Source organism: Aotus nancymaae, unplaced genomic scaffold, assembly GCF_030222135.1.
Source record: "Aotus nancymaae isolate 86718 unplaced genomic scaffold, 86718_ANA_hifiasm-v0.15.2.pri h1tg000033l, whole genome shotgun sequence".
NCBI classification, from domain to species: domain Eukaryota; kingdom Metazoa; phylum Chordata; class Mammalia; order Primates; family Aotidae; genus Aotus; species Aotus nancymaae.
The window spans coordinates 54,159,344-54,167,205 of NW_026988447.1; the positions used below are offsets into that span (position 1 = coordinate 54,159,344).

The 7,862-nt window shown below is 35.5% G+C and overlaps 1 non-coding gene across 1 annotated transcript; it reads right to left on the reverse strand.

The window, feature by feature from the left end:
* Nucleotides 1-2,403: 2,403 nt before the first annotated feature.
* Nucleotides 2,404-2,510, reverse strand: LOC135277853 (U6 spliceosomal RNA). The gene has a single exon (XR_010345431.1). It is a non-coding gene; the product is annotated as a U6 spliceosomal RNA (small nuclear RNA).
* Nucleotides 2,511-7,862: the final 5,352 nt, after the last annotated feature.

Consider the following 7,862-nt stretch of genomic DNA (forward strand, 5'->3'; position numbering starts at 1 on the left):
GGTCTATATCTCTGTTTTGGTACCAGTACCAGCTATCTTGGCTACTATAGACTTGTAGTATAGTTTGAAGTCAGGTAATGTGATGCCTCCAGCTTTGTTCTTTTCGCTTAGGATTGTCTTGGCTGTGCAGGCTTCACTTCTAAGTCTAGTTCTCTTTTAATTTCTACCACATCTGCAGCTAGTTACTTCATTGATGTCTTAAACCTCTGAAAATAATCCGTAAGTGTTAGAATAAACTTATTCCAAACTTTTGTTAATGTTGGTATTTTGGACTCTTGTCATGAATCATTAATTTTCTTAATGACATCTAGAATGGTGAATCCTTTCCAGAATATTTTCAGGTTATTTAGTTCAGATTTATCAGAGAAATTTCTGTCTCTGGCAGCTATGGTTTATAAAGTATATTTCTATAGTTTACTATAGTTTACAAAGTATAAGACCTGAAAGTCAAAAGTACTCTTTTATCTATGGACTACAGGATCGATGTTATGTAACTAGTCATGAAAACAATATTCATCTCTTTATACATCTACATCAGTGCTTTAGGTGACTAGGTGCATTGTGAAGCAGCATTAATATTTTGAAAGGAATCTTTTTTCTCAGCAATAGACCTTAATCATAGGCTTAAAATTTTCAGTGAATGATGCTGTAAACTAATGTACCATCATCTACGATTTATTGTTCCATATATAAAACACAGAGTAAACTTTGCCTAATTCTCAAGGGCCCTAGGATCTTTGAATAAATGAGCATTGGCTTTAACTTCTAGACACCAGCTTCATTAACCTCTAAAAAGAGAGTTTGCTTCTCTTCTGAAGCTTTGAAGTCAAGTATTGACTTCTCCTCTCTATCTATGAAAATTCTAGGTGGCATCTTCTAATAGAAACCTTTTATTTTTTCTTCACTGAAAATTATTTGTTTTGTAGAATTTTTTTTTGAGATGGGATTTCATTCTTGTTGCCCAGGCTGGAGTGTAATGGCATGATCTTGACACACTGCAACCTCTGGCTCCCAGGTTCAAACAATTCCCCTGCCTCAGCCTCTAGAGTAGTAAGGATTACAGGCATGCACCACCAATAATTTTTGTATTTTTAGTAGAGACAGGGTTTTGCCATGTTGGCCAGGCTGGTCTCAAACTCCTGACCTCAGGTGATTCACCTGCCTCGGTCTCCCAAAGTGCTGGGATTACAGGCATAGGCCATCACACCTGGCCTGTTTTGTATAAATTTAAGGGATATAAATGTAATTTTGTTACATGGCTATATTGTGTAGTTGTGAAGTCTGGGTGTTTAGTGTATCCATTATCCAAATAATGTACATTGTACCCATTAGGTAATTCTCATCATCCACCTCCCTCCCAACCCCTACTCTTCTGAGTTTCCGAGTCTATCATTCCACGCATTATGCCCACATATATAGATTAGTGTTCACTTATAAGTAAGAACATATAGTATTTTTTTTTCTTCCTGCTTCTGACTTGTTTCATTGAAGATAATGGCCTCAAGTTCCATCCATGTTGCTTCAAAGACATGATTTTGTTTTATGGCCAAATACTATTCTATTGTGTATATATACATTGTCTTTATCCAATCATCCTCTGATGGGCACTTAGGTTGAATCCAAATCTTTGCTGTTATGAATAGTGCTGGAATAAACATGACTGCAGTTATCTTATTGGTAGATATAACTATTTCTTTTCCTTTGGGTAGATACCCAGTAGTGTAATTGCTAGATCGAATGGCAGCTCCATTTTTAGTTCTTTGATAAATCCCCATACTGTTTTCCATACAGGTTATGCCAATTTATATTTCATCAACAGTGCACAATCCTTCCCCTTTCTCTGCCTCCTCAACCATATTTGTTACTTTTTGTCTTTTCAATAATAGCCATTCTAACTGGTGTAAGATGACATCCCATTATGGCATTAATTTAAATTTCTCTGATGATTAGCAATGTTCAGCATTTTTATATCCTTGTTAGCTATTTGTATGAAACATAGCTATTGAAAATAGAAATTTGAAAATGTTCTATTTTCAATAGATTTGTTTCATACAAATAGCCAACAAACGTATAAAAAATACGCAGCTTTTGAAAAATATCTATTAGTATCTTCTGGCCACTTTTTAATAGGGTTGTTTGTTGTGAGTTGCATTCCTTATAAATTCTTGATATTAGTCCCCTGTCAAATGCATAGTTTACAAACATCTTCTCCCATTCTGTAGGCTGTCTGTTGACTCTGCTGATTAGCTCTTATGCTGTGCAGAAGCTTCTAAGTTTAATCAAGTATACCTGTCTATCTTTGTCTTTGTTGTTTTTGCTTTTGAGATACTAGTCATGAATTTTCCAGCCAGACCAATGTCTAGAAGAGTCTTTCCTAGGCTTGCCTCTAGTATTTTTATAGCTAAAAATATAAAATGCTTCATGAATTTGCATGACATCATTTAGCAGAGCCTATGTTAATTTCTTATGTATCATTCTAGTTTCAGTATGTGTGCTGCTGAATTAAACACAAAATCTGTTGTTTAATGTAGGTACTTTCATTAATAATCTCATTTGGATTTTCTAGATAATGTGCTACAGCTTCTAAATCAGCACTTGCTGCTTCATCTCGCACTTCTATGTTGTGAAGATGGCTTCTTTCCTTAAATCCCAAGAACCAATGTCGGCTAGTTTCCAACTTTTCTTCTGCAGCTTCCTCACCCCTCTCAGCCTTCACAGAATTGAAGAAAGTTAGGGTCTCACTCTGGATTCAACTTTAGTTTAAGGGAATGTTGTGGCTGGTTTGATCTACCCACACTAAGCAAACTTTCTTAATATCAGCAATAAGGCTATTTCACTTCATCATTCCTGTGTTCACCAAAGTAGCATTTTTAATTTCCTTTAAGAACGTTTCCTTTGTACTCACAACTTTGCTAACTTGTACTCACAAGTCTAGTATAAGAGACTTAGCTTTCAGCCTGTCTCAGCTTTTGGCATGCCTTCCTCACTAAGCTTATTTATTTCTAGCTTTTGATTTAAATTGAGAGATGTGCAAATTTTCATTTCACTAGAATACTTAGAAGCCATCGTAAGGTCATTTTTTTTTTCTTTCCAACTTTAATTTTAGGCTCAGTGGGTACATGTGCAGGTTTGTTACATGGACAAATTGCATGTTGTGGGAGTTTGATGTACAGATTATTTCACCACCCAGGTAGTAAGCATAGTACTTGATAGGTAGTTTTTCATTCGTCATTCTCTTCCTACCCTCCATCCTTAAGTAGACTCTGGTGTCTATTTTTCCTTACTTTGTGTCATGTGAACTCAGTTTTCAGCTCACATTTATAAGTGAGAACATGTGGTTTTCTGCTGCTGTATAAGTTTTCTTAGAAAAATACCCTTCATTTCCATCCATGTTGCAGCAACATGTAGGGTTATTAATTGGTCAAATTTCAAAATTATTGTGTCTCAGGGAATAAGGAGGACTGAGGAGATGAAGAGAGATGATAGACTGGCCAGTCAGTGGAGTAGTCAAAACACACGCCACTTTTATTAAGTTTGCTGTCTTATATGGGAGCAGTTTGTGGTGCACCAAAACAATTACAATAGTAACATTGAAGATCACTGATTACAGGTTGTCATCACAGATACAACAATAATGAAACTGTTTGAAATACTGTGAGAATTAACAAAATATGTTACAGGGACAGGAAATGAGCACATAATGTTGGAAAAATGGTGGTGATCAGCTTGCTCCACACAGGATCACCATAAATCTTCAATTTGTAAAAACAGCCACAAAACCAAAAAGATCCATAATACTTACAAAGTGTAATAAAGCAAAGCACAATAAAATGAGATATGCTTATATAAAATGGTATATTATTGCATGTTACTTATACACATCCTCTTATACGGTATTGTATTGTTTTTACTTATATTGCTTTTATTGCTTTATTATTACTTTATTTTTAGTTTTGGCAAAACTTTTTGATATGTGGTTGATTGAATCCACAGATGCAGAAGCAGTGGATATGAAGAGCAGTCTCTACATGCTGTGAGATAAGGCTCCAATTTTATTCTGTATGGGGACATCCATTTTTCCCAGAACCATTCATTGAAGAGACTGTCCTTTTCTCATTGTGTGCTGTTGGTAACTTTTTCAAAAGAAAATGGATTGTAAATGCGTAGGTTTATTTGTGGGCTTTCTACTCTCTTCCATTGGTTGATTTGACTTTTTACACCAGTATCACACTGTTTTGATTACAATTAGCTTTATAATATACTTTGAAATCAGAAAGTGGGATACCTCCAGTTTAATTCCTTTGGCTTAAGACGTCTTTTGTTATTCGATGTATTTTTTGGTTCCATATAAATTTTAGTATTTTGTTTCCTCTTTTTCAGATCCATACAAATATTGGGATTTCTTTTCTATTTCTGTGGAAAATAACACGAAGTTTTGATAGAAATTGAATTAAATATGTACATCGCTTTGGGTAGTATGGACATTTTAACTATATTAATTTTCCAATCAAGGAATATGGAATATCTTTTCATTTATTGGTGTCGTCTTCAATTTTTCATCAGTGATTCATATTTTTCAGTGCACAGACCTCTCACTTCTTTGGTTAATTTTCTTCCTAAAGTTTTATTTATTTATTATATTTATTTTGATGCAATTGTGAATGGGATTTTTTTTCTTCTTTTTTGGATAGCTTGTTGATAGTATATGTGAATACTACTGATTTTTGTGTATGCTGATTTTGTAGCATGAAACTTCACTGAATTTGTCAGTTTTAATAGTTTTTTGATAAAATAAAAGTTTTTAATATATAATATATGTCATTTTCAGAGATAATTTTATTTCTTCCTTTCTGATTTGCATGGCTTTTATTTTTTTATCTTGCCTAATTGCTCTGGCCAGGCATTCTATTACTAGGTTGAATAGATGGTGCTGGAGTAGGAATTCTTATTTGGTTCCTGACCTTAAAGGAAAAGCTTTCAAGTTTCTAGTGAATATAATCTTTGTCTAGATAAAGGTTATCAATTTCACTTACCTTTTCAAAAACCCAGCTTTTAGCTTTATCTTTTCTATTGTTTTTCTTGTCTCTACATAGCAGATTTCTGCTCTGATATTTGCTATTTCCTTTCTTCTGTGAAATTTGGACAAACTGTAATTTTCTTTTGCTAGTTATTTGAGATGTAACATTACGGCGTTAACATTTGAGATCTTTTCTCTTTTTTGATAAAGGCATTTGTTGCTATTAACTCCCTCTCAAGACTACTTTTGCTGATTCCATAAGTTTTGGTATATTTTATTTCCATTTTCATTTGTGTCAAGATTTTTTGGGTTTTTTGTTTTTTGTTTTTGAAACAGTTACCCTGCTGTTCAGGCTGGAGGGCAGTGGTGCAGTCTCAGCTCACTGCAACCTTCACTTCCTGGGTTCAAGTGATTTTCATGACTTAGCCACCAATGTAGCTGGGATTACAGACATGTGCCTCCACACCCAGCTAAGTTTTTTAATTTTTTTTTTTTTTTTTTTTTTGTATTTTTAGCAAAGAGAGGGTTTCGCCATGTTGGCCAGGGTGATCCTGAATCCCGACCTCAAGTGATTGACCTGCCTGGGACTCCCAAAGTGCTGGGATTACAGGCATGATCTGTGCACAGTGTTTGGCTTGTTCAAGAACATATTGTTTAATTTCCACTTACTTGTAAGTTTTCCAAGATTCCTTCTATTATTTATTTCTAGTTTTAAGCCATTGTGATCAGAAAAGATACTCAATAGAATTTCAATCTATTAAATTTTTTAAGAATTATTTTGTGGCCTAACATGATCTTTTTTGGAGAACGTTCTGTATGTAATTGAAAAGGATGTGCAAATCGAAGATGCAAGATTGCAGAATACAAGGCACCAACAATTGTCCTTCCTGCAAGGACATCCATTTAACAACTATCTACACAGAAAATCAGCTTCATAAGAATAAAAAACCAGGTGAGCACTCATAGTACCTGGTGGTAACTTTCTATCACTGAAAGAGGCATTAAAGAGGCAGTAAAAGCAGTTGTAAATCACTGACACCACCCCTCCTCCCCCCAGCATCAGAGGCAGGGTGCAGAGAGCATATCTGGCCACTAGGGGAGGGAGAACACAGCAAATGTAAGGCACTGAACTCACCCCTGTCCTGTTAGAGCAGAAAGAAAAAGCATACCAGCTGATGATGCCTGCCCATGGAGGAAGCATTTAGACCAGCCCTAACCAGAGGGAATTCGCTGATCCAGTGGTCCAAACTTGAATTCTCAAGAACTGCAACTCTTAGGCAGGTCCTAGTGCTGAACTATCTAATGAGGGACTGCAGACATTTATCATGGGAGCAAACTATGGAAGAGAGGATGACAAGGCAGGGCAGGGCAGGGCAGAGAGGGTGTGCTGTCCCTCCATTCTTGCTGGCAGTGGCCTCCAACCTCTTACTATGCAGATTGTAGAGCTGAGATATCACTGGCACAAGCAACAGAAGAAGGTGTGGGCAGTGCAATACCATCCTGTCATTTAGGCTCCAAGAGGTTTGTTCTTACTTGCTATATAGGTTCTCAGACACTGTGATCACACCCCTTCCATGAGGAAGGTGAAAGCTGGGCTCATCTCAGGGGACTAAAACACCTAAGGGTGCTCGCATGGTTCAGCCCCTCACTGTGTTCTTTGTGCTTGAGGTAGATCCTCTGAAGATTGTACTTGCTTAAAGCAAGTAGATATTTTTAGTAAGTCATAAGAAATGTCCATTAGATGCAAACCATTGCTGCCTAAAAGACTTAAGCATGTGAATTCTGTTGCTTAGAGGAGATACTTCTGAAGTTATTGCCTCAGGAATAATACACTAAAAATCAGTGTAGTTAACATCTTTTAAATCTCCAGTTTGTAGTAATTTCATGTGTTTATAAACGATTTTATGTTCAGAAATAGAAATGAAAGTACATTATTGCCATAGATATTCTTCCAGTGTCAGCCTTCCATCTCCATTGTGCTGCTCATCGGTTTTGTGCTGTATATTCGGAATGAAGTTAAAACGTGCAACACCTTCACACCACCACACACCGTGACATTCACTTACAACTGAGTAACAGCAAGAAAATATGAAAATTAATTTCTTAAGAATATGTTTCTGCTTAAAACCAATTTAATCTTATCAAGAAATCTTAGTTTCTAAATAAAGAAGCAAAAATTCAATTAAGAACAGAGGCCTAACATGTGAATACCATTTACATGATTAAGCAGTGATAACACACTGTTCTGCATTTAATTCCCACACACAGTATTGAACCAAATGTGAAACTGATACTTTGGAGACATTAAATATCCATAGCTTTAAAATGTGCTGCCATTTAATTACTACCAAAACCATGTGCCTCAGAGCTTTCTGTTCATCGTTTCTATAAGGCTCTTAATATGGTTCTATGACAAGAACATGAAAGTTATACAAAACTGTGAAAGGGACAATAATTAAAAATCTCATGCATACTATCACAAAGCTAGCAACATTAACAGAAAAGAAAATAATCTCTGTACTCCAAATGAAAAATGAGACTCAGAACTTATGTCCAAAATTGAATTGTTAGCAATATGACAGGTTTTGAACCATGAGTACAACCAACACACATTTAAATCATTAACATCACTTCTCTATTCAAAACAAAAAGGAATGTATGATTAAACCAATAACTATGTCAGGAATTAACCAACTTAAGAGAATCATTTTCATTTGGGCTCTCTTTTCGCTTTATTAGACTACATGTTGAATATTCTTAAACTGCTCTATTCTACCCAAAGCACCAAAGAGCAAATGTATATATGTAATAATTACTCAAGTGGAAAATGTGATTTCTCTTGTCA